Below are 27,821 nucleotides of genomic sequence, written 5' to 3'. Positions count from 1 at the left end.
CTTTCACACTAGCGTATAGCATCAGATGATTCTCTCATGTCAAAGAATTGCGAGCATGAACCGACCATCATTTTACTGTCATCCAATTCTCTTGCATGCGAGAATCGGATCACATGTGCGGAAAAATGAAGAACTTAATCTCTCCATCTTCTCCATTGTGTATGTCAGCATATATCGGACTGCACTCCGACGACATCCAAGTGCAGTCCGATGTTTTGCACGCACCCACAGACTTGTATGGGTGCACGCCATCCAATATTCGATTTGCAGTATGTAGCAATTTTTTCCTCATGCTGACTTGGCATGAAAAAAAAAACGCTAGTCGGCACTGCTCCATAGTATAACACTGGAGTGAATGCTATCAGATGAAACATTGAATAGCACTTGTCCGAGTTATTCGCTGGCTGTATGTCAGTGTGAAAGAACTCTAATTATAAACGTAATTTTTATTAAAATCATTTTTTGTTTTACTTTGCAGAAATGATTAGTAATTATATACTGTACTCCTGTTACACCCGGAGCTGCTGTCACTGTTCTGCTGTTACCTAATGTATTGTACTCCAGTTACAGCCAGAGCTGCAGTCACTGTTCTGCTGTTAGCTAATGTATTGTACTCGAGTTACACTCAGAGCTGCCATCACTGTTCTGCTGTTACCTAATGTATTGTACTCCAGTTACACCCAGAGCTGCTGTCACTGTTATGCTGTTATCTAATGTATTGTACTCCAGTTACTCCCAGAGCTGCAGTTACTGTTCTGCTTTTACCTAATATATTGTAGTCCAGTTACACCCAGAGCTGCAGTCACCGTTCTGCTCTTACCTAATGTATTATACTCCTGTTAGAGCCAGACTTGCAGTCACTGTTCAGATCTTACCAAATGTATTGTACGCAAGTTACACCCAGAGCTGCAGTCGGGCTATGTGCCCACATTAGCATTTTTAAATGCTCAGGAAACTGGTCTCCTTCCCAGAAAACGCGAGTTTTTTGCTGTGATTTTTGCCCGTTTTTGTGCAAAAACCGTGCGTTTTTGATGCGTTTTTTTCCGCACGTCTTTTGGACTATAGGAAATAGCCAAAAACGTGGACCTAAGTGGAAATTAATGAACATGCTGCGTTTTTTACTGCTAAGCCTTTCCTTAGCGGTAAAAAACGCATCCATTGGCACAAAAAGGCCAAAATGCATTAAAATGAATGGGATTCTTTTTTTAAGCATTTTTCATGCGGTTTGACCCCGAAAAACGCATAAAAAACGCTTTAAAAAACGCAACGTGGGCACACAGCCTCACTGTTCTGCTGTTACCTAATGTACTCCTGTTACACCTAAATCTGCAGTCACTGTTCTGCTGTTACCTAATGTATTGTACTCCAGTTACTCCTAGAGCTGCAGTCACTGTTCTGTTTTTACCTAATGTATTATACTCCTGTTACAGCCAGAGCTGCAGTCACTGTTCAGATCTTACCTAATGTATTGTACTCCAGTTACACCCAGAGCTGCAGTCACTGTTCTGCTGTTACCTAATATGTGGCGCCCCTGAGGCTCGGTCACCACAGAGGTACTGCACCTTCTCCTAAGGTGTAGTGCCCCACCATCCAGGTAAGGTGGGAACTCCTTTCCACGCTCCAACACCCGTACCCCACACACACAGGGTAGTTCTGCACAGCCACAAGCGGCTCTGTACTTAGAAAGTAGCAGAGCACCTTTGGTGATTCCCTGCTTGGAACACTGGACGTGCTTGGAGGTGGGTGGATTTAAGGCATATAAAAGACTGGGAAGGTTTAGAATTACAGGTCAGTCTGACGGGAGGTCAGGAAGAAAGGAAGCCACTCGGAGAGGAGTGAGAATCCCTGGAAGAAGGGATAGAGGAAGGAGTGCTGCAGCTGCCTCAGTGACCTGAGCCAGCTGGCACGGGAAAGGAGAGAAAGGAGAAAGACGTAGAACTGTAACCTAAGTTTCCATAAGAAAGAGAGTCAAGTACGGAACAAAGGAGTAGAGAACAGAGAGGAAACGTGGGTTGGAAGAGGAACCCTGCCTATAGGTTCTCAGCACAAGGCCGGGGCCCGGTCCCCGAGGTTGTATGGACACCTATGGTTCTGCAGCAGACACCGGTGGAGTAGTTGGCTGTAAATGCACTACTCCCATCCAAGACTTGGGGCACAACAGCATCTGTATAGAGAGTCGGGACTCAGGAGAAGGGAGTCCCCGAAGCAGGCTACAGCTGTCTGCCATACGAGTAGAGAACACAGGAACATCTGTAAGGAGGAACTCCAGCGTAACTTAGTGCTAGGAGATCTTCACACTTAAAGGCGCAATAGAGGAGACCTTCAGAAAGGTACATGTTGGCGGAGTGTTGGAGAGGAGCCTTCCATCTTGCCTGGGGGTTGACTGAGTCCCTGACCCGGAGGACACAGCACGGAGGCAGGCACCTGTGTGCCCTACTGACTGTGAGTAAAGCGTTGGAACTACAGACCCTGGTGTCCTCCATTCATTATCGCGCCTACACCCTCAGCACCACTACATCTGGGTACCAGCTCCTACACTGCCTGCTCCTCACTTCATCTATTAATACTACACTGCCCTGGGGCTACAGCTTCACCTGTGGGGAGCTACACCATCTATGCTGTAACACACCACCAGCCCCAGAGGATCTGCATGCAGCGTCGGCCTAACATCCCACTTGCTGAACACCACGGGTGGCGTCAGGAACTATTACACTACAAACCGCAACCGCCATTGATTTGGGCGCCCAGGGCCACGGACCGGGTCCCCGCTGCTGTGACACATCCCGCTGACACCGGCCCGGTACCGAGTAACCCACAGCCCTGGGAGAGCGACCCAACTGTATTGTACTCCAGTTACACCCAAATCTGCAGTCACTGTTCTGCTGTTACCTAATGTATTGTACTCCAGTTACACCAAGAGCTGCTGTCACTGTTCTGTTATCTAATGTATTGTACTCCAGTTACTCCCAGAGCTGCTGTCACTGTTCTGCTTTTACCTAATGTATTATACTCCTGTTACAGCCAGAGCTGCAGTCACTGTTCAGATCTTACCTAATGTATTGTACTCCAGTTACACCCAGAACTGCAGTCACTGTTCAGATCTTTCCTAATGTATTGTACTCCAGTTACACGCAGCGCTGCAGTCACTTTTCTGCTGTTACCTAATGTATTGTACTCCAGTTTCACCCAGAGCTGCAGTCACTGTTCTGCTGTTACCTAATGTATTGTACTCCAGAATATATACAGGACTGTGCCTGTGTAATGAGCGATGCAGCAGTGATGCCTTTAACGGCTGTAATGTGCCTGTACAATAAGCGATGCAGCCGTGTTGCCGCGTCAACTAAGCAACTGTCGCTGATTGGTCGCGGTAGTTAGGCCCCGACCAATCAGCAAGGCGGGATTTCCATTACAGACAGACAGAATTAGACAATTATATAGTAGGTACAGTACAGACCAAAAGTTTGGACACACCTTCTCATTCAAAGAGTTTTCTTTATTTTCATGACTATGAAAATTGTAGATTCACTCTGAAGGCATCAAAACAATGAATTAACACGTGTGGAATTATATAATTAACAACAAAGTGTGAGACAACTGAAAATATGTCTTATATTCTAGGTTCTTCAAAGTAGCCACCTTTTGCTTTGATTACTGCTTTGCACACTCTTGGCATTCTCTTGATGAGATTCAAGAGGTAGTCACCTGGTCTTCCAACAGTCTTGAAGGAGTTCCCAGAGATTAGCACTTGTTGGCCCTTTTGCCTTCACTCTGCGGTCCAGCTTACCCCAAACCATCTCGATTGGGTTCAGGTCTGGTGATTGTGGAGGCCAGGTCATCTGGTGTAGCACCCCATCACTCTCCCTCTTGGTAAAATAGCCCTTACACAGCCTGGAGGTGTGTTTGGGGTCATTGTCCTGTTGAAAAATAAATGATGGTCCAACTAAACGCAAATCAGATGGAATAGCATGCCACTGCAAGATGCTGTGGTAGCCATGCTGGTTCAGTATGCCTTCAATTTGGAATAAATCCCCAACAGTGTCACCAGCAATGCACCCCCACACCATCACACCTCCTCCTCCATGCTTCACGGTGGGAACCAGGCATGTAGAGTCCATCCGTTCACCTTTTCTGCGTCGCACAAAGACATGGTGGTTGGAACCAAAGATCTCAAATTTGGACTCGTCAGACCAAAGTACAGATTTCCACTGGTCTAATGTCCATTCCTTGTGTTCTTTGATGGCCCCTCGTTTTTCTTTACTTAGAATTTGTATTATGGCAAGAAAAAATCAGCTAACAGTCTATTCAGTAGGACTATCAGCTGTGTATCCACCGGAGTTCTGCACAACACAACTGATGGTCCCAACCCCATTTTTAAGGCAAGAAATCCCACTTATTAAACCTGACAGGGCACACCTGTGAAGTGAAAACCATTTCCGGTGACTACCTCTTGAAGCTCATCAAAACAATGTCAAGAGTGTGCAAAGCAGTAATCAAAGCTCAAGGTGGCTACTTTGAAGAACCTAGAACAGACAGTTCTCCATCCTTCTCCTTCTCGACCTTTCCTCCGCCTTTGACACAGTCGACCACTGTCTACTGCTACTGATTCTTTCTTCCCTTGGCATTAAAGACCTTGCCCTGTCCTGGATTGCCTCATACATTTCTGACCGCACATTCAGCCTTTCCCACTCCTACACTATCTCCTCATCCCGCCCTCTCTCTGTTGGAGTCCCCCAAGGCTCTGTCCTCGGGCCCCTACTTTTTTCCATTTATACTCTTGGTCTAGGACAGCTCATAAAGTCCCATGGCTTCCATTACCACCTGTATGCGGACGACACTCAGATCTACCTCTCTGGCCCAGATGTCACCTCTCTGCTGTCCAGAATCCCGGAGTGTCTATCAGCCACAGAGGCGTACCTAGGCTTTCTGGCACCCGGGGCAGGAATTTGGTTCGCCGCCCTCCTCCCCCAAGTACATATGCGACTTGCACAGTTAGTCATGTACCCATGAGCTGCTCTCCCTAATCCTCTGAATGTTCAGTAAAAAACTGAAAGCAGGAAGAGAAGCTCGTTGTCACAGGACCATAACTATGAAAATCGCATATGAGTGAAGTGTCTATGTGATGCCACTGGAACCTGCAGAGCTGAATCCTGACATTGCAGGCTTCTGAATTCTCACAACAAATGCACTGCACACTTTTAGGATTCTCCCTTGTCGATATACAGTCATGTCAGCACAAGTATGTGATTTGTATACTTCTGGCTACATTCCAACTAGACGTGCCCGGCCTCGCTCTGTTCATTTTCATTGAGTGAGGCCACACACGTCTAGTTAGCATGTGACCGCATGTATGTAAATTACCAGCACGAGAGAATCCTGACAGCATTCAGTGAGCACTGTGAGAATTCAGAAGTCTGCAGTCACATAGAATGACTGCAGACTCAGCACAAACCTGGACAACCCCTTTAATGCTCCTAACAAATAAAAACATGAGAATTAGTCAGTATCATAAATAATATTTACATCCAGGTACCTTATAGATGGCGTCATCTCTGCAGTCGGTCTCCTTTTCTTCTTCTTGCCCAGACCCCATGATGAGTTTTCTCATCCACAGCTGTCTCTGTAGACGTCCATCTTCTCCGGTCTTCTGCAGCAAATCTCCACACAATCCCCTTAAAGATAGAAGTGTCATTATAATGCTCCTAAATAAAAATGTCTGCAATATACTGTCGCCTCACACTATTCCCCTCCCTCCTCATACTGTCTCCTCTAACATCCCCTCTGTTCACCATACTGTCTCCTCATATATTTACCCCCTCACTCTCTATACTGTCTGCTCACACATACCCCCGACTCCCCATACTGTGTCTGCACACATCCCATCACCCTCACTCCCCATACTGTGTCCACATACATTAACTTGTTCGCTCCCCATACTGTCTGCAACCATCCAAGCGTAATATGGAAAAAAATTCCAGCATCCAGATCAGTAATTAGATTAAAAAAATTTTTATTCCTTTATTCCAAAATTTAAAAAAATCATAAGATTCTCCATCATGATAAGAGACGCATCAGGACGTGTAGTTGGACGCGTTTCGGACAAAAAAACAGTCCTTATTCTAAGACAACACATAATACATCTGAACACATGCTTATAAAGGGAAACAAAGGAAGTCAAGGAACAATCAAGACTAAACATAGCCAGCTGATTAATAGAGGGTAGTAAGTCAAAATCACACTTACAAAACACTCAAAATCTCACTCCTAATATTCATACCCGTTGGAACTCTGCTTTGTAACAATAACATCCATTTTGCCTCTCGGCGTAATAATAAATCATTTAAATTTCCACCTACCCTTTTTGTCTGCACCTTCTCTATGGCATTAACCCTAAAGTTGCTGAGATCTCCTTTATGTATATGCAAAAAATGTCGAGAAGCAGCAGACAAACTGCGTGTGGTAGTGTGACCTACGTCATAAACGTGCTCGGAAATACGACGTCTCAAGGTGCGTGAAGTATTTCCCACATACTGAATATTACAATCCACGCATGTTATGACATAGATCACACCAGTAGAACCACAGTTCAAAAAAGATTTTATTTTAAATTCCTTTCCATTAACAGAAGATACTATTTTTTCTGTGTTCCACATAAACCTACATAGCCCACAGTTTTTCTGAGCACATTTAAAAGATCCACAAGTGGGTAACCAATTAGTTATACTTGCTGAACTGTCTGAAAAAAATTTATTAGCATGTCTATTGACACTAGTATGATCACTTGGAGATACCTTATTAGCAATAGTTTTATTCCTCCTTGAAACAAATCTAATCCCATCCTTCAGTATATTCTTTAATGTATCATCAACATACAAAATAGGGAGGAATTTTTTAATAATATGAACAATCCTGTAGTAGTCAGTACTAAAATTAGTTGAAAAAACAATAGGTGACCGACCCTCCACAGAATTTGGTGTTTTTCTGCTTTCCTTCTGCAAATAATCCTCTCTACTTTTTTCATCCGTTCTATGCTTAGCTTTCTGAATGTCTACCTTAGTATAACCCCTCTTTATAAAACGTTTACCAATGATCTCACATTGTTTATCGTATAAATTAGGCGTGGTACATGTTCTTTTTGCTCTTACAAACTCCCCTGTAGGTATATTGGCTATAACATGACGTGGATGGCAGCTAGATGCGTGTAACAGTGAATTACCTGCCGTAGATTTTCTAAAAATATCACAATCAATCTTTTTTTCTTCCAAATTTGCCGACAAAAGAATATCCAAAAACGAAATTGTCTTGGCATCAAATTGATATGTGAAACGTATATTGCATGGATTATTATTAATATAGAACATGAAATTCTCAATATTAAATACATCACCATCCCACACAATTATAACATCATCAATAAATCTCAAAAAAAGAAAAATATCAGAAGAAAAAGGATTTTTTTCAGAAAAAATATACTCCTCCTCCCACCAGGCCATAAAAATATTAGCAAGAGACGGTGAAAACTTGGAACCCATGGAACAGCCTTGCACCTGTAAATAAAGATCATCCAAAAAAGAAAAAAAATTGTTTTTTAACAAAAAATAGGTCACTTCAATCAAATACATCTGTAAATCTTCTGAAAAATTACTGTATTTCTGTAAATAAGTAGTAAGAGCCAAAATAGCCAAATCATGTGGGATGGAAGTGTACAAACTTTGTACATCACAAGTGAGCCAACAAAAGGAACTTCGCCATTCCACCTGAGAAAAAATACTAAGAACATGCTTGGAATCCTGCACATAGCTAGGTGAAATAGTGGCTAGAGGTTTTAATCTTGCATCCAACCATTCTGACAAATTTTCATTAAGGGATCCTATGCCCGATATGATAGGACGGAACAAAGGTGGAAAAACCTCCTTATGAACTTTTGGAAGTGCATGTAACAAAGGAACTCTGGGATATAAAGGACAGAAAAATTCACATTGTTTTTGATTAATAATTCCCAAACTAAAACCCCTATGTAACAATTCCTGTAATTCCATTCTGATGTTATCTGTAGGGTTATAATTAATTCCCTTGTATACCTCACTATTAAAAAGCATAGCCCTCACCTCTCTTTCATACAGCCCAGTATCTAATATGGTCACAGATCCCCCCTTGTCAGAATTTCTTACCACGATATTGACATTAGCAGATAACAAATCAAGTGCCTGTTTCTCAGTACGAGAAATGTTAGAACGACCATTCTGATTAGCATTATAGATTTTCATAAGTTCATCCTCAACAAGAAATTGAAAATCATCCATAACTTGCAATTTTGACTGCTCAGGATAATATCTAGGATTAGGGACTCTAGAGGAAAAATTAACATCAGTTAAATACATTAACTTAGAACCAGATTCAGACAAGTCCCTCAAATTCTTTAGGGTAACTTGCTCCTGGAAAGAAGTAGGCATAAATTCCTCAGGAACTTTATCAACATATTCATCATTGATATTGGAAGTTTTTTCACGTTCCACATCTTCTGCAAAAAAATGTCTCCTAAGAGTCAATCTTCTCATAAAGTGATTAACATCAAGCATAGTGTTGAATAAGTCCATTTTCGCTGTAGGCACAAAATTAAGACCCCTTTCAAGGATATTAATTTGATCATTCGATAAAATCGATGCAGAAAGGTTCAGGACTGTAAAATTATCAGTTGTATCTAAGCATGCTTGTTCCGCGCTGATCTCCTGAATTCTCTTATGATGGGAGTGTTTCCTCCCTGATCTCCTCTGACGTTTCTTTTTCCTGAACAGTTTTTTGAAAAACTACTGCTTTGTGAAATCAGCTGCCCCACATCCCGTGCACACATGGAACTGTTAGATGGTAAATTCTCAGTATCGGAAGTGTCAGTATTAACATCCGTATTATCCATATCCGTTGAGGAAAAGCTTACCCTATTATCTCTGCGTTTGAGAATGGAAGGGTGAATGTTATTACGTTTTCTTCTATAATCATGCCAGTCATAAATATGATTATTCTGGTAATCAGTTTTATCTCTTCTGAATTTCTTTTCCTTTATCACTGTAATAGAGTTCTCCATTTTGCTCAGATTGTCATTAATTTTATCTCTAGCCATTATAAAAGAAGAAGAATTCAGGAGATCAGCGCGGAACAAGCATGCTTAGATACAACTGATAATTTTACAGTCCTGAACCTTTCTGCATCGATTTTATCGAATGATCAAATTAATATCCTTGAAAGGGGTCTTAATTTTGTGCCTACAGCGAAAATGGACTTATTCAACACTATGCTTGATGTTAATCACTTTATGAGAAGATTGACTCTTAGGAGACATTTTTTTGCAGAAGATGTGGAACGTGAAAAAACTTCCAATATCAATGATGAATATGTTGATAAAGTTCCTGAGGAATTTATGCCTACTTCTTTCCAGGAGCAAGTTACCCTAAAGAATTTGAGGGACTTGTCTGAATCTGGTTCTAAGTTAATGTATTTAACTGATGTTAATTTTTCCTCTAGAGTCCCTAATCCTAGATATTATCCTGAGCAGTCAAAATTGCAAGTTATGAATGATTTTCAATTTCTTGTTGAGGATGAACTTATGAAAATCTATAATGCTAATCAGAATGGTCGTTCTAACATTTCTCGTACTGAGAAACAGGCACTTGATTTGTTATCTGCTAATGTCAATATCGTGGTAAGAAATTCTGACAAGGGGGGATCTGTGACCATATTAGATACTGGGCTGTATGAAAGAGAGGTGAGGGCTATGCTTTTTAATAGTGAGGTATACAAGGGAATTAATTATAACCCTACAGATAACATCAGAATGGAATTACAGGAATTGTTACATAGGGGTTTTAGTTTGGGAATTATTAATCAAAAACAATGTGAATTTTTCTGTCCTTTATATCCCAGAGTTCCTTTGTTACATGCACTTCCAAAAGTTCATAAGGAGGTTTTTCCACCTTTGTTCCGTCCTATCATATCGGGCATAGGATCTCTTAATGAAAATTTGTCAGAATGGTTGGATGCAAGATTAAAACCTCTAGCCACTATTTCACCTAGCTATGTGCAGGATTCCAAGCATGTTCTTAGTATCTATTCTCAGGTGGAATGGCGAAGTTCCTTTTGTTGGCTCACTTGTGATGTACAAAGTTTGTACACTTCCATCCCACATGATTTGGCTATTTTGGCTCTTACTACTTATTTACAGAAATACAGTAATTTTTCAGAAGATTTACAGATGTATTTGATTGAAGTGACCTATTTTTTGTTAAAAAACAATTTTTTTTCTTTTTTGGATGATCTTTATTTACAGGTGCAAGGCTGTTCCATGGGTTCCAAGTTTTCACCGTCTCTTGCTAATATTTTTATGGCCTGGTGGGAGGAGGAGTATATTTTTTCTGAAAAAAATCCTTTTTCTTCTGATATTTTTCTTTTTTTGAGATTTATTGATGATGTTATAATTGTGTGGGATGGTGATGTATTTAATATTGAGAATTTCATGTTCTATATTAATAATAATCCATGCAATATACGTTTCACATATCAATTTGATGCCAAGACAATTTCGTTTTTGGATATTCTTTTGTCGGCAAATTTGGAAGAAAAAAAGATTGATTGTGATATTTTTAGAAAATCTACGGCAGGTAATTCACTGTTACACGCATCTAGCTGCCATCCACGTCATGTTATAGCCAATATACCTACAGGGGAGTTTGTAAGAGCAAAAAGAACATGTACCACGCCTAATTTATACGATAAACAATGTGAGATCATTGGTAAACGTTTTATAAAGAGGGGTTATACTAAGGTAGACATTCAGAAAGCTAAGCATAGAACGGATGAAAAAAGTAGAGAGGATTATTTGCAGAAGGAAAGCAGAAAAACACTAAATTCTGTGGAGGGTCGGTCACCTATTGTTTTTTCAACTAATTTTAGTACTGACTACTACAGGATTGTTCATATTATTAAAAAATTCCTCCCTATTTTGTATGTTGATGATACATTAAAGAATATACTGAAGGATGGGATTAGATTTGTTTCAAGGAGGAATAAAACTATTGCTAATAAGGTATCTCCAAGTGATCATACTAGTGTCAATAGACATGCTAATAAATTTTTTTCAGACAGTTCAGCAAGTATAACTAATTGGTTACCCACTTGTGGATCTTTTAAATGTGCTCAGAAAAACTGTGGGCTATGTAGGTTTATGTGGAACACAGAAAAAATAGTATCTTCTGTTAATGGAAAGGAATTTAAAATAAAATCTTTTTTGAACTGTGGTTCTACTGGTGTGATCTATGTCATAACATGCGTGGATTGTAATATTCAGTATGTGGGAAATACTTCACGCACCTTGAGACGTCGTATTTCCGAGCACGTTTATGACGTAGGTCACACTACCACACGCAGTTTGTCTGCTGCTTCTCGACATTTTTTGCATATACATAAAGGAGATCTCAGCAACTTTAGGGTTAATGCCATAGAGAAGGTGCAGACAAAAAGGGTAGGTGGAAATTTAAATGATTTATTATTACGCCGAGAGGCAAAATGGATGTTATTGTTACAAAGCAGAGTTCCAACGGGTATGAATATTAGGAGTGAGATTTTGAGTGTTTTGTAAGTGTGATTTTGACTTACTACCCTCTATTAATCAGCTGGCTATGTTTAGTCTTGATTGTTCCTTGACTTCCTTTGTTTCCCTTTATAAGCATGTGTTCAGATGTATTATGTGTTGTCTTAGAATAAGGACTGTTTTTTTGTCCGAAACGCGTCCAACTACACGTCCTGATGCGTCTCTTATCATGATGGAGAATCTTATGATTTTTTTAAATTTTGGAATAAAGGAATACAAATTTTTTTAATCTAATTACTGATCTGGATGCTGGAATTTTTTTCCATATTACGCTTTGCTGCAGAGGGATCCTGTTTCCACATTCCGTGCACCGATCGGACTTATAGCTGTCTTCTTTGGGGTGAGCTGAAAAAATTTTCTTTTTTTACCTGTCTGCAACCATCCCCATACTGTTTCCTCATACATACTCTTCATTTTATGTCTTCAAATCTCCCCACACACATTAAATTCCACATCCCCACTCCAAATCCCTCACACACATTAAATAACCCACCATCCCCAATCCCCCCACACATTAAATAACCCCCCATCCCCACTCCAAATCCCCCCACACATTAAATAACCCCCCATCCCCACTCCAAATCCCTCACACACATTAAATAACCCCCATCCCCACTCAATAACCCCCCATCCCTACTCCAAAATCCCCCCACACATTATGTACCCCCACTCATTAACCCCATTCCCACTCCAAATCCCCCCACACAATAAGTATCCCCCATCCCCACTCATTAACCCCCCCACACATTAACCCCCTTCCCCACTCATTAACCCCCCACACACATTAACCCCCATCCCTACTCATTAACCCCCCACACACATTAACCCCCCACACACATTAACCCCATCCTCACTCATTAACCCCCATCCCCACTCATTAACCCCCCACATTAACCCCTATCCCCACTCATTAACCCCCTTCCCCACATTAACACCCCCCATCTTCGATGTCTTCAGCTCCACAGTGGAGCACTTACCACCAGCGTTTGCTCTGGGCGCCGGGGAGTGACGTCAGCAGCGTGATCACATGACCTGATCACGCTGCTGACGTCGCTCTGGCCCGGTGGTCAGAGCTTCAATTGTACTGGCGTCTGTCTCTGGGAGCCGGCACGTGCACCTTCTCTGCGCCAGCTGTCAGCTTGACAGCTGACACAGAGAACCGCCGACTCTTAGGCCGGGGGGCGGCAGAACGCAGCTGCCAGGGAGGACACTGCGGACCGCTGCATTAGGCGGCTCGACTGTGCCCCCTGCCGGCTGCGCCCGGGGAAACTGCCCTGGCTGCCCCCCCCCTAGATACGCCCCTGATCAGGCATATCCTCCTTTTTCACCTCTCGCTTCCTAAAACTCAATGTAGACAAAACTGAACTCATTGTCTTTCTTCCATCTCACGTATCTTCCCTACCCAATCTATCTATTATGGTAAACGGCATCACGCTCTCCCGCACCTGAAATCCGCTGCCTCAGAGTAACTCTCGACTCTGCCCTGTCCTTCAAACCACACGTCCAAACTCTTGCCACCTTCAACTCAAAAATATTTCCAGAATACGTCCCTTCCTCAGCCCTCAATCAACTAAAACTCTTGTACATGCCCTCATTATCTCCCGCCTTGACTACTGCAACACTCTCCTCTGTGGCCTCCCTGCACCACTCCAGTCTGTCCTCAACTCTGCTGCCCGACTAATCCACCTCTCTCCTCGATACTCCCCTGTCTCTCCCCTCTGCAAATCCCTCCACTGGCTCCCAATTCACCAGTTCAAACTACTAACACTGATCTACAAAGCCATCCACAACCTGTCCGCTCCCTATAGCTCTGAACTAATCTCCCAATATCTTCTCCACGTAATCTTCGATCCTCCAAAGACCTCCTACTCTCCTCCACACTTATTCGTTCCGCACACAACAGCCTCCAAGATTTCTCCCGAATATCCCCTATCCTCTGGAATTCCATGCCGATTATCCACCACCCTCGGATCCTTCAAACTGAACCTGAAAACCCATCTTTTCAGGAAAGCTTACAGCCTGCAATAACCATTCTGCCGCCTCACCCACCGTCCGAGCTGCCGCTTCAGCTGCTGCACCCCCGACCTTCTGTCTCTTCCTCACTATCCCTTAAGGGCCCGTCACACTAAGCGATATCGCTATAACGTCACTGGTTTTGTGATGTAGCAGCGATATTGCTAGCGATATCGCTATGTGTGATACTTACCTCCGACCGGCTCCCCCCGCTGGTTATTGCTGATCGCGCGAGAACAGCCTGGGCCGTTTCACGTCGGCCGCTTAATGCTGGGCTTCCTGCTGGTGCTGACGAGCGACGCGTGGACGCGAGCGGGAGGACGTCTTCATCGCCTCGTCTGACAGGTAAGTAACGACCCCCGACCGCTGGTATGTCGCTGGTGAGATCTGCCTGTTTGGCAGCTCACTAGCGACCACTTACCGATGCACCAGCGATCCTGACCGCGTCATATCGTTGTCGGGATCGCTGGTGCATCGCTAAGTGTGACAGTACCCACAGAATGTAAGTCCGCAAGGACAGGGTCCTCTCCCCTCTGTACCAGTCTGTCATTGTAAATTTGTTTACTGTTAATGATATTTATAACTTTGTATGTAACCCCTTCTCATGTACAGCACCATGGAATTAATGGCGCTATATAAATAAATCATAATAATAATATAAGACTTATTTTCAGTTGTTTCACACTTTTTTGTTAATTATATTAATCCACATGTGTTAATTCATAGTTTTGATGCCTTCAGAGCGAATCTACAATTTTCATAGTCATGAAAATAAAGAAAACTCTTTGAATGTGAAGGTGTGATCAACTTTTGGTCTGCACTGTGTGTATATATATATATATATATATATATATATATTGTGTGAGGTAGCGCTGTCATTCAGGGTTGGGGGACACTCGCTTGCAGCGATAAGAAACACATCCGGCACAGGATTTTCCAACAAATCATAGTCCATGAGGTTTATTCATCCTTCATAAACCTCCAGCAGTAACATGCAACAGTCTTATAGCAGACAGCAGGGTATCTTCACACTGGAGCTCTGCTCCCCTATAGCCCTCCTAGTCACACAGGCTGTGCTTCATCTAGCCAGCAGGCTATACAGTCTCTCAGTAGCAGTCCTGTCTCCGGGTTACTTTGCATGCTGCTTTACACTGATAATGTTCATTCCCTCTCCCTGGGAACGGTCAGGCACACATCACCATTAGTCACAGCGTCCACACGTGCTGTTAGTGAGGAGATCCTTCTCCTCACGGGACCTTCCAAACTGGACCAATCAGGTCCCAGCATTCACCCACATGTGACCAGACCTCAGGTACCTTATGTGGTCCATAACCACACCCACAGGTGATCACATGGCTATGACCTCACCCAAGGTCCTATTGCAGACAACCACACACAGGCTTCCCTGACACATTGTAACAGAACATACTAGTCAGCAGTACCTCTGCTGATCATTATGATCTTTTAGTATCCTACACCTATCGGGGCAATGGAAATGTTTATACGGCTGTCCTGGGACACCCACACAGCGCCCCCTAGCGGACACAGCGGTCACTGCACCACAATATATATATATATATTTATACTACACAGCACTATATAAAGGTACAGGTATTTCCAGTCTGTGGGCCAGAGCTGCATTATGAGGTAAGCAGTGAGGTAGTGACATCAGGTGCATCATGGAACACCGGCCATGGAATGTGAGGTAATGACATTATGACATAATAATGGCCTCGGCTATTAGAGGGGCTGCTGTAGTACTGATCGGTGCATTCACGTAGGAGAAGTTTCTCTAGTGAGTACCCCTTTTTTGCTTCATTGCTATTAGGCAAAGATTAGCAGATATTTTTTGAGCGCTTATACTGTGAAGAGTTCTTCAGCTCGGAGTTCTCCAGAGCCTTTTATGCAAAGCGATTTCTACCATCTTGACCATCTGAGAGGACCATGGCTTCACGGAACAATTCTAATACTTCCCATGTCCCAGAAGAAGCTTCAGCAAATGGGATCATAAGGCCATCTATGGGTCGCCCTCCCAGGGCTGTGGGGTACTCGGTACTGGGCCGGTGTCAGCGGGATGTGTCACAGCAGCGGTGACCCGGTCCATGGCCCTGGGCGCCCAAGTAATGGGGGAATTGAAATGGTGGAATGTAGTTGATTAAATGAATAGTTTGTGACGCCACCTGTGGTATTCGGCAAATGAGATGTTAAGCCGACGCTGCATGCAGATCCACTGGGACTGATGGTATGGTGCAGCAAAGATGTAAAAGCTCCCCACAGGTGAAGCTGTAGTCCCAGCCCATAGGACAAAGGCAGGATTGCCTGCCAAAGACGGATGGAAATAGCTCCTGTAAATACTACGAGGCGTAGACAAATAAGACCACCACCACCACCAGAAAGGTCTGAGGACAGGAATCCATCCCCAATTAACATCCGTCTTGAAGTGGTGAATTAATCACGGCTGTTGCTCCCTATCTCCAGAAGATTGGCCCAAGACCCACCTGAAACTTGCACCATCTGTCTGGATGACATTGTAGCTGGGGATGAAGTCAGCTCCATGGAGTGCTCCCATTTCTTCCACCTTCACTGCATTGGCAGATGGCTACTGGACAATAACACCTGTCCTGTCTGCAGGCACATAAACAGCGAGCAACAGTTTCTGGCCCGTGCATATTTGGAGAACTATGGGGACATTTTGGCAATAGCCAATGACCCCAATATGCAAAACGACCCACCAGATACAATATTTGCACTTGACACATGGAGAGGCCTTGTATACTACTCATGGGATTCATTGCCAGCTGTGATCCATCAATGATCAACTGATCTAACGGAGTAGTAGATGCAGCAAGTCAACCAGGTGAAGCCTATTCCGTGACAATCATTCCTTGGACATCAGAGCTAGAGCAAGGAACCATCATTTATAACATCCAGACACCCTTCTGAGATATTAAGAACAATTAACTATATTTATTCATTCTAATTGATTTTGTTATAGTCAATACATATAAATGTTTTGCTGTTTAAGAACAAATACAAAAAAAATGCTGTTCCTTTAGTTATGAAGCAACAACAAAAAAAGCGTTTGTGCCTAAAAAAAGGTTTCTGCCTCTCCTTTAGCGCTCCTATAGACCGCTTTTTTTGTTGTTGCTTCACATTGAATTTTCCTCTCTGAGGATCAGTGGCAGGAGCAGCTTGGAGGGCAGTTGCTTGTGGGAGAACCTGCAATTGCTGGGCGGTGCTGGGAAGCTCCGGGATCCTTGGTGTTCACTTACGGCTGGGATCGGTCTCAACTTCACATCCGGAAGCCGGTGAGAGATGGACTGACCAGGTGAGCGGAGGTTGCTGACAGCCACGTACAGTGCCCTTCTGGGTTGTGAGGACACGCTCCCCAACTACCATTCACGTTCACACCGTGGTTGTGCAAGGGTGGCACAACCCTGTAAGGTGAGCACCCTGTTGATTCAGTTAGGGAATTAATTTAAACACAGGTACACTCATTGCGCCTCTCTTTGCATTTTATTATTCCTTTAGTTATGGTAGATGTTGAATAAATTGACAGGGAGTGAGGGTTCTGTGCCCTTTTTCAACAAAATTAAAGCCTCAAAATCCACCCCTATACCATGTAGATCAGGGGTCGCCAATCGGTGGCTTTGGAGCCGCATGTGGCTCGCAGCTGTCTGCAAATTGGTGCAGGTCTCCAGATGGTGACTTTTGTGAATAGCCCTGCACAGAAGAGCAGACGTGGATGTACTGCCAGGAGGCGGAGTGCAGAGTCATCCATCCCGAAGTGCTGAATTGGTCACTGAAGGGCTGACTATGTGGGTACATGATGTCAACCAGGTTATAATGACTTCCCTCCCCTGGTAGAGTCCCTTTTTGACTTTCCTTCCTAAGCCTCCCTGGACTGTCCCATGAGTTTCTTCCCTGCCTTTCTACAGTGGCATATTCCATACTCCAAGGGCTGTTTCTAAGTTTATGCATTTCACAACATATTTCCACCATCTTTCTTCTGCTCTCGGGACCCTGTTAATAGCTTTTATATGGGATTGTTCCAGATCAAATGTGCTGTTTTCTAAACTACAGTGTCCTACGGTGTGCGGTGGTCTGTCTATGCCTATCATAGTCTTATATTATTTGGCACATCCGCTTAACAGGATCCTGTCAGATGATGGAAACCAGTGTTAAGTAACACCAGGCTATTGAACAAGACACTGCAGTAGACGTGCTAGGTTACTTACATTGTAGAAATGGTCCAAAAGTTATCCCTTGCTAAGAACAGTTTCATGCACTTCTAATGTTTATACATGGGTGATACAAAAGAAAGAAGCTATGGCTTTTTCATACAGGGTGCTGCAAAAATTATCCATGTTTAAGGAGTTTCAAGATCTTTTTTCCTGGCTAAATGAAAAAGTGAAAGCATTTTCACAAGGCTCTGAAAAACTATTATCCCTTTATTTATCGAGCAAAAACAGGTGCGGTCAAAACTTTTAAAAGAGAAAAAGTAATGTCTTCTCAACTAGTAGTGAAAAAAAATTATCCCTTTTTTGTGATGCGCAACAGGTTTGCTATTCTCAAAATATGTAAACAATAAAATGGCTTTTTATTAAGCCTTCCAAAAATTATCCCTTTTTAGGGAGCAGGAAAAAGCTAGCTGTTTTAAAATTGAAGAAGCAATGGATTGCTGTCAACAAGCCTTTAAAAAAATTGTCCCTATGTTTGGAGCTGTTTGATATTTGTGTAACCTCAAGAGAGTATGTTTTGCATCAGCGGTAAAGTCTATCACTATAGAAGAAAGTGTGCCGCCATGGAAATCTGTGGATGGTGTATGTGGAGAAACGGGGTCAGTGGGTGCTCTTGTCCGCTGGACTGGCTGCCTTTAAAAAGACTGCATGGACCAGGGCTCATACCACTGAACACCCGCTCTATCTCCCCGTGGGCAACATACTACACAGACAACACAGGGTTAGGGTAAAACAGTGTGGCAATACTTTATTGAACCACAACACCCAATAGCAAACAGAACAATCCCAGCAATTACCCCCAACATGGTGCACATTATAGGGCCTAACCTTTCCGCTGACTCGCCTGGATTACAGTAGATGTTACATCAGAGCTCCCAGGGTCGATATTCCACCTGTGAAATACACACAGAGAAGCGATATTGACAAGCGTAGGGAGATGACCGAGAACAGTCCATAGAGTCCGTAGAAGGTACAAAGCCAGTTGTGTGACGGCCAGGAAGGCTACGTCCGAGAGTGGACCCTCTGGGTCACGGCACTGGAGCTCCCGGGGGCGAGCGTGCCAGGTGGTGCCGACCCCTATACAGGGGCCGTTAGGGGCAGACCCTCGGGAGACAGATGCCGCGACTGCTAGAACCAAGGGCACTGGAGTACAGGACGGAGATACGGAGTACAGGACTGGGCACTAGACTACAGGATGAAGATACGGAGTACAGGACTGGGCACTGGAGTACAGGACGGAGATAGAGTGTGAAGGGGAAACCCCTAAACACTTGGCCAGGATATCGCAAGGAAAAGGCACACGATAATCAGGCGTCTCCACCATGTTGGAGACGCCTGATATACCCCATGCTGCTGAGTGATTGGGCGCTCAGGCTTCAGGGCGGGCGCTGCAGGGTTAATAGACCTGCAGAGCGCGCGCCCGCGGCCTAAGGCGCCCACAGGAGACAGGCACGCGCCGGGCTGCAGAGAACGAGGAGGAGGCGGGCACAGTGCGGCGTGGGGAGCGCCGGTGAGTATAGGCGGCGGCGGGCCCGCCGCTCCTGGGACGGCGGCGGCTACCACCACCGACGTGACAGTACCCCACCCTTTACGTCTCCCTCTCCTGAGGTTAGACAAAAACTTCCTTAAAAGAAGAGAAGCATTAACATTCTCCTTAGGTTCCCAGGACCTCTCCTCAGGACCAAAACCCTTCCAATCAATAAGGAAGCGGGTACGCCCCCAAACTTTTTTCATGGCAAGAATTTCTTTTACCTCAAAGATGTTATCGGCCCCTACTGGCTGAGGGGAAGGAGGTGGGACTGAGTGATACCAATTCAGAACAACAGGCTTAAGGAGCAAGACATGGAAGGCGTTAGGAACCCGAAGCGAAGCTGGCAACCTCAATTTATAAGCCACGTTGTTAATGCGTCCCAGAACCTCAAACGGGCCGATGTACCGAGGACCTAGTTTGTAAGAAAGTATCCTCAAGTGGATATGCTTAGTTGACAGCCAGACTTTGACGCCAGGTTGGTATGGCGGAAGATCCCTGCGCTTCTTGTCTGCATGTCTCTTAATCCGGATACTGGATTTTTCTAGTGCCTCTCTGGTCTCCCTCCAGACTTGAGAAAATTCGGTAGCAAGGGCATCTGCTGCGGGAACACCAGAAGGCATAGAGAGGTAATGGAACACCAGGGTTCTGGCTGAAAACCACGAAGAACGGCGTTTTAGTGGTGGACTCATTAGGATGGTTGTTGTGGGCGAACTCTGCCCACAGCAGCAGGGACACCCAATTGTCTTGATGGGCGTTAGAGAAGTGACACAGGTAGGTTGCTAATACCTGATTAATCCGTTCCACTTGCCCATTAGACTGAGGATGATACGCAGAGGAGGAATCTAGAGATATACCCATGAGCTTGCTGAGTGCCCTCCAAAAGCGGGAGGTAAACTGGATCCCTCGATCGGAGACAATTCGTTGAGGGAGTCCGTGAAGCCTAAAGATCTGGTGTATGAAGACCTTGGCCAGCTCAGATGCTGTAGGTAATCCGGGCAGCGGGATGAAATGGGCCATCTTGGAGAAGCGATCGACCACTACTAAGATGGTAGTGTATCCGGAGGAGCGGAGTAGATCGGTAATGAAATCCATACCAATTTGTCACCAAGGGGCCTCAGAGGGTGAAGCAGACCGGACGGCAGACTTCGTGGTATCTTGTTCAGGGCACAAGTCATGCAGGAGGCTATGAAATCTGTCGCATCTTGGCGAAGGGAAGGTCACCAATAGTAGCGCGAAAGAAGGCTTAGGGTTTTCTTGACCCCGACGTGACCCGCAATCTTGGAGGAATGCCCCCAGTCTAGGACTTCCGACCTCTTATTCTGTGGGACGAAGGTCTTGCCTGGCGGAATGGGGGAGAGCGTCACGGGCGCCACGGTGATAACTTTGGCGGGCTCAATGATGTGAGAAGAAACCTCCTCAGCCTCAGGTGACTGTAGGGACCTGGATAGAGCATCTGCCTTGATGTTTCTGTCCCCAGGTCGAAAATGAAGTTTGAAGTCAAACCGGGAAAAATATAGCGACCACCTGGCTTGCCTGGTGTTGAGCCTTTGCGCCGACTGAAGATACGCCAAATTCTTGTGGTCCGTGAAGATTATGAATGGATGGACTGCCCCCTCTAAAAGATACCGCAACTCCTCCAAGGCCATCTTAATGGCTAATAATTCCCGGTCTCCAATTAAATAGTTGCATTCTGCGCGAAAGAATGATTTAGAGAAGAACCCACAAGGCACCACTTGACCAGAAGTTGTCCGCTGAGAAAGAACTGCTCCCGCTCCAGAAGAGGAGGCATCCACCTCTAGGATGAAGGGCCTATTGACCAACGGCCAGTGTTAAATCGGAGCGGTAGCAAAGGACCGTTTCAAGGCAAGAAAGGCCTCTTCAGCCTCTGGAGTCCAGACATTTGGTTTGGTCCCTTTCCGGGTCAAAGCAGAGATGGACTCGGTCACCGAGGAGAAGAAAGGAACAAACTGTCTGTAATAGTTCGCGAAACCCAGGAACCGTTGGATGGCTTTTACTCCAACCGGACGTGGCCATCTGAGCACAGCAGACAATTTTTCAGGGTCCATCTTCACTCCGGAGTCCGTGATGATATACCCTAGGAAGGGTAATGAGGTTTGCTCGAACAGACATTTTTCTAATTTAGTGTAGAGTCTGTTCTCCCGTAGACGTTGCAAAACCAGGCGAACACTCTTTCTGTGAGTGGACAAGTCAGATGAAAAGATGAGTATGTCATCTAGATATACAACAACACAAGAGTAGAGTAGGTCTCGAAATATCTCATTAACGAACTCCTGGAACACTGCCGGGGCATTACCGAGACCAAAAGGCATAACTAAATACTCGTAATGGCTATCTCGAGTATTGAAGGCCGTCTTCCATTCATCCCCGGCACGGATTCGGATCAAGTTATAGGCTCCCCGCAGATCCAACTTGGTAAAGATCCGGGCCCCTCTCAAGCGGTCAAAGAGTTCTGGGATCAGCGGAAGGGGATACCTATTCTTGACTGTGATACTGTTCAAGCCTCGGTAGTCAATACATGGCCGAAGGGATCCATTTTTCTTCCGGACGAAAAAGAACCCCGCTCCAGCAGGGGAGGATGATTTCCGAATAAAACCCCGAGCCAAGTTTTCCTGGATATATTCGGACATGGCCGTGGTTTCTGCCGGAGACAGAGGATAAGTTCTTCCCCTGGGAGGAATCGCTCCTGGCACCAGCTCAATTGGGCAATCGTAGGCACGATGCGGCGGCAGTGTCTCAGCCTCCCTCTTGCTGAAGACGTCGGCATACAAGTGGTAGGCCGTAGGAAGCCCAGGCAGATCGGTGGGAGCTTGCTGCGGAGTTGGGCGAGATACCGGTAACAGACAACGCTCATGGCAGAAGTGTCCCCAGCGGAGGATCTCCCCGGAACGCCAGTCTAGAACGGGCTCATGTAGACGAAGCCAGGGTAAGCCGAGGAGCACGGCGTGGGACAAACTGGGCAAAACATAAAAGGCGATTTTTTTCTCGGTGAAGAGCTCCAACTTGTATCTCCACCTCGACAGTGACCATGGTGATGGGTTCAGGTAATGGTTTGCCATCCACGGAGGCGATGGAACGTGGATTCTCTAGCGTAACAACCGGAATCCGAAACTGGTCCACTTCCTTGAGCCGGATGAAGTTACCAGCCGCACCCGAGTCCACATACGCCTCCACAGATCTGCGCTCCCGCCCTGAAACAATTAAAGCCGAAATGGTAAGGGGCAGAGTGGAATCAGTGTCACCTAGGAAGGCCTCTCTTACCTGGCCTAGGCGGAGGCGTTTCCCGGCCGCACTGGGCAAGTACGCACAAAATGATTGGCCCCACCACAATAAAGGCATAAGCCCTGCGTCCTTCTCTCCCTGCGTTCTTGCTCGGACAGCTTTACTCGGTCCACTTGCATGGCCTCGGGAGTGGAATTACTAGAAGACACCGGGGAATGGGGAATGGGCGCTTGGTATAGCCTAAAAGATATCTTCTCCCTAACTGACTCCCGGGTGCGTTCCTGAAATCGTAAATCTATACGGGTAGCTAGGGATATAAAATCCTCCATTGTGGTAGGGGTGTCTCGGCCAGCAAGCTCATCTTTTATTTTACCGGAGAGTCCCCTCCAAAAGGCCCCAACCAAAGCCTCATTATTCCACCCCAGTTCCGAGGACAGTGTCCGGAAGCGGATGGCATACTGTCCTACGGTGAGAGAACCTTGGCGAAGATTGAAAAGAGCCTCAGTGGTGGAGGCCACCCGGCCAGGCTCATCAAATACCCTGCAAAAGGTATCTAGAAAGTTGTGGATGCCTGATACCACCGGGTCATCTCTCTCTCACGGGGATTTACCCACGCTAAGGCCTCCCCCTCAAGATGGGACACGATGAAAGCTACCTTGGCTCGATCAGAGGGATATTGCTGAGGCAGGAGCTCAAAGTGCAAGCGGCACTGGTTTAAAAACCCCCGACACAACTTGGGGTCGCCATTAAACCTGGGAGGTTTCCCCAAGTGTGGAGGCGGATGGGATAGGGGATCCCGAGGTAGAGCTGAAGCGGCAGCAGAGGCTTGTAGGGACTGGAGTCGGTCGTCCACAGACGCCATGTAGCTCAGAATATGGGACTGGGCGTCACGCTACTGCGCGAGCTCCTGCTGGAGTCCCGCTAGCAACGGGCGTTCCCCGGATCAGTAGTTTGTAAGGCGGAAAGGCGGGTGTCCATGGATTTCATAAAGGACATTATTCTGGTTTGATTCTCACGTAAAAAGAGCAATTCTTTCTGGGTGGCCGCCGAGGCGCTAGCAGGGTCCATGGCCTGATTATACTGTGACGGCCAGGAAGGCTACGTCCGAGAGTGGACCCTCTGGGTCGCGGCACTGGAGCTCCCGGGGGCGAGCGCGCCAGGTGGTGCCGACCCCTATACAGGGGCCGTTAGGGGCAGACCCTCGGAAGACAGATGCCGCGACTGCTAGAACCAAGAGGGGCGGCTCAAAGGACTGAGTGAAAGGTACAGGACTGAAGATAGAATGCAGAACAGAGTAGGAAGTGCAGGTCAAAGTATAGAACGGAGACACGGAGTACAGGACTGGGCACTGGAGTACAGGACGGAGACACGGAGTACAGGACTGGGTACTGGAGTACAGGACGGGTATACGGAGTACAGGACTAGGCACTGGAGTACAGGACGGAGATATGGAGTACAGGACTGGGTACTGGAGTACAGGACGGGGATGCGGAGTACAGGACTGGGTACTGGAGTACAGGATGGGGATACGGAGTACAGGACTAGGCACTGGAGTACAGGACGGAGATACGGAGTACAGGACTGGGTACTGGAGTACAGGACGGGGATACGGAGTACAGGACGGAGATACGGAGTACAGGACTGGGTACTGGAGTACAGGACGGGGATACGGAGTACAGGACGGAGATACGGAGTACAGGACTGGGCACTGGAGTATAGAACGGAGACACGGAGTACAGGACTGGGCACTGGAGTACAGGACGGAGACACGGAGTACAGGACTGGGTACTGGAGTACAGGACGGGTATACGGAGTACAGGACTAGGCACTGGAGTACAGGACGGAGATATGGAGTACAGGACTGGGTACTGGAGTACAGGACGGGGATACGGAGTACAGGACTGGGTACTGGAGTACAGGACTGGGTACTGGAGTACAGGACTAGGCACTGGAGTACAGGACGGAGATACGGAGTACAGGACTGGGTACTGGAGTACAGGACGGGGATACGGAGTACAGGACGGAGATACGGAGTACAGGACTGGGCACTGGAGTACAGGACGGAGATACGGAGTACAGGACTGGGCACTGGACTACAGGACGGAGATACGGAGTACAGGACTGGGCACTGGAGTACAGGACGGAGATAGAGTGTGAAGGGGAAACCCCTAAACACTTGGCCAGGATATCGCAAGGAAAAGGCACACGATAATCAGGCGTCTCCACCATGTTGGAGACGCCTGATATACCCCATGCTGCTGAGTGATTGGGCGCTCAGGCTTCAGGGCGGGCGCTGCAGGGTTAATAGACCTGCAGAGCGCGCGCCCGCGGCCTAAGGCGCCCACAGGAGACAGGCACACGCCGGGCTGCAGAGAACGAGGAGGAGGCGGGCACAGTGCGGCGTGGGGAGCGCCGGTGAGTATAGGCGGCGGCGGGCCCCGCCGCTGCTGGGACGGCGGCGGCTACCACCGCCGACGTGACAAGTTGACACAACATCACAGCTCCCAGGGTCACTATTCCACCTGTGATATACACACAGAGAAGAGATAACGACAAGCGTAGGGAGGTGACAGTCCATACAAGGTCCAAAACCACTTGGCATGAGAGTCACCACCTGGCTTATCCGACCATCTCCATGGAACCAGGCGACCAGCGGGTCCCAAAACCTGACTTTCTCCAAACATATCCATGGTTCAGAGATGGTCACTGGATCAGATCTGTGTCTTTCCGACCAGAGCCGATCACTCCTAGGTTGTTTCCCTTAGAATTATAGATCTGTGTCCCTCATGATGGTGCCATGATGAATTGACTGCAGTCCTCTCTCTTGTCTGTTGAGTGTTGTGCAGACTGGTAGCTCTCTGTGTGATGAGATGAGATCCTGTCTCTCTGTCTCAGGGTCTTTTTATACCCCAGGCAGGTAAGCTATTTTTAGAATTACCCAGTGTCCTTCAGTACACCCTCACAGCCTTTCCCAATCTACAGTCAACAAGCTGGTTATAGAATACAATACACAATTAGCATATCAGCTCACAACAAACACAGATAAGCACACACTATGTACAAGTCACTATTTCAGACTAAAGCCCCCGTTACACACTGCGATATCGCTAGCAATATCGCTGTAAAGTCACCGATTTTGTGACGTTGCAGCGATATTCCTAGCGATATCGCTGCATGTGATACTTACCTCCGACCGGCTCCCCCGCTGGTTATCGCTCAACGCGCGAGAAGCTCCTGGATCATTTCTCGTCGGCCACTTCCTGCGGCGCTTCCTGCTGTGACGACGAGCGACGCGTGGAGCCGGGCGGGAGGACGCAGGATCGCCGCGTCTGACAGGTAAGTAGTGACCCCCGACCCCTGCGATGTCGCTGGTGAGATCTGCCTGTGTGGCAGCTCACTAGCGACCACCTAGCGATGCACCAGCGATCCTGACCTCGTCATATCGCTGGTCGGGATCGCTGGTGAGTCGCTAGGTGTAACGGTACCCTTACATAGTATGTTAAATGATATGCAAGTCTGTCTTCTTGACCCACCAGACATAAACACTTAAATCCACAAGCCAATATACAGATAAAAAGTAAATTCTTGTGTGTTTACAAAAACATGGTTGTCTGGGAAATTAAGATACAATCTGGTTTCTTCACAGTGTGGCTGTGCAGAGGCAGTGGTAATGACAGAGACTGCATGGTAGGGAATGGGGTAGACGAGGAGATGTCTGGCAGTGTAAGGCCAACAAAAGCAGTATTGGCAGCAGCATTAGGCTATAAAAAATAGCCCAAGCTCTGAACACCTTATGGAGATCCATCATCCAAAAATGGAAGCAATATGGCACAACTACAGACCTACAAAGACATGGCCAGCCATCTGACCTGACACCTCAACCAAGGAGATCACTAATTAGAGAAGCAGCCAAGAAGTCCATCCTCACTCAAGAGGAGCTGCAGAGATCCACAGCACAGGTGGGAGAATCCGTTCACAGGATAACTATTATACTACACAAATCATGCCTTTATGTAAGAGCGTCAAGAAGAAAGCCATTTTTGAAAGCAACCCATAAGAAGTCCTGCTTGCAGTTTGCAAAAAGCCATGTAGGAAACACATCTACCATGTGAAAGAAGGTGCTCTGGTCAGATGAGACCAAAGTGGAATTTTTTGGGCTAAATACAAAACGTAATGTGTGGCGGAAAACGAACACTGCACATCAATGAAAACACCATAACTGACATCAGTCATGGTGGAGGCAACATCCTGCTGTGGGGATGCTTTTCTTCAGTAGGGACAGGGAATCTGGTTAGAGTTGATGGGGCGATGGATAGAACTAAATACAGGCAATCCTGGTGGAAAACCTGTTAAAGGGAACCCATCAGCTGATACATGTTGCCCAACCCATGGGCAGCACGTATCAGCCACTGGCTGTACGATCACAGCTTAGTATCTCTGTCTCTGAAACACTGCGATGTTTCAGTGAAAAACATACTTTTAATAGCTGCCAGGGATCGAGCCGCACTGTGCACTAGTCGTACATGTGGGTCCCTGTTGGCTTTTCCCCACCCTCTGACAGTGACTGACAATTCTCTGCCTGCATGCGAGTTTAGGCTTGGCGGCTATTAAGAGTATGTTTTTCTCTGAAACGCCACAGCTGGGATATTACAGTCAGATACATGCTGCCACGGTTTGGGCAGTTTGTATCTTTGGAAATATTCCCTTTAGGCTGTGTGCCCACGATGCGATTTTTAAGTGTTTTTGCCGCGATTTTCGGCGCGAAAACGCAGCGAAAACGTTTATGTACAAAACGCCCCCCATGCATTCCTATGGCATTCCGCACATGCTGTGCTAGTGCTGGGCTTTTTTCCGTGGCGGAAACACATCGTGGAAAAAATCGCAGCATGGTCATTCTTTTGTGCGGAATCGCAAAAAATTGCCGCGATTCCGCACCCATAGGAATGCATGGGAATCGCTTACTTCCCGCATGTGGCTATGCCCACCATGCGGGAAGTTAAGCGTCTCATGTGCGGTTGGTACCCACGGTGTGGAGGAGAGGAGACTGTCCTCCAGGCCCTGAGTACCATACCCCTGTAAAAAAAAGAATAAAAAATCGGGGTATATTTACCTTCCGACGTCCCGCGCTGCATTCCCGGCCTAAGCGTTCCCAGTAATG

General features: G+C 46.2%; 1 long non-coding RNA gene across 1 annotated transcript in view; it reads right to left on the bottom strand.

Moving 5' to 3' along the window:
• LOC141049445 (uncharacterized) overlaps positions 1 to 16,560 on the bottom strand; it is a 66,219-nt gene extending 49,659 nt beyond the window's left edge. The window contains exon 1 of the long non-coding RNA XR_012220352.1: positions 16,150 to 16,560. This is a non-coding gene — a long non-coding RNA (uncharacterized lncRNA). The remainder of the gene's footprint in view (positions 1 to 16,149) is intronic.
• Positions 16,561 to 27,821: the final 11,261 nt, after the last annotated feature.

This window comes from Dendrobates tinctorius, unplaced genomic scaffold (genome assembly GCF_039654945.1).
Source record: "Dendrobates tinctorius isolate UK_male_01 unplaced genomic scaffold, ASM3965494v1 ptg000143l, whole genome shotgun sequence".
Taxonomy (NCBI): domain Eukaryota; kingdom Metazoa; phylum Chordata; class Amphibia; order Anura; family Dendrobatidae; genus Dendrobates; species Dendrobates tinctorius.
The sequence above is the reverse complement of the archived record's forward strand: the minus strand, read 5'-3'. Positions and strand labels throughout refer to the sequence as shown.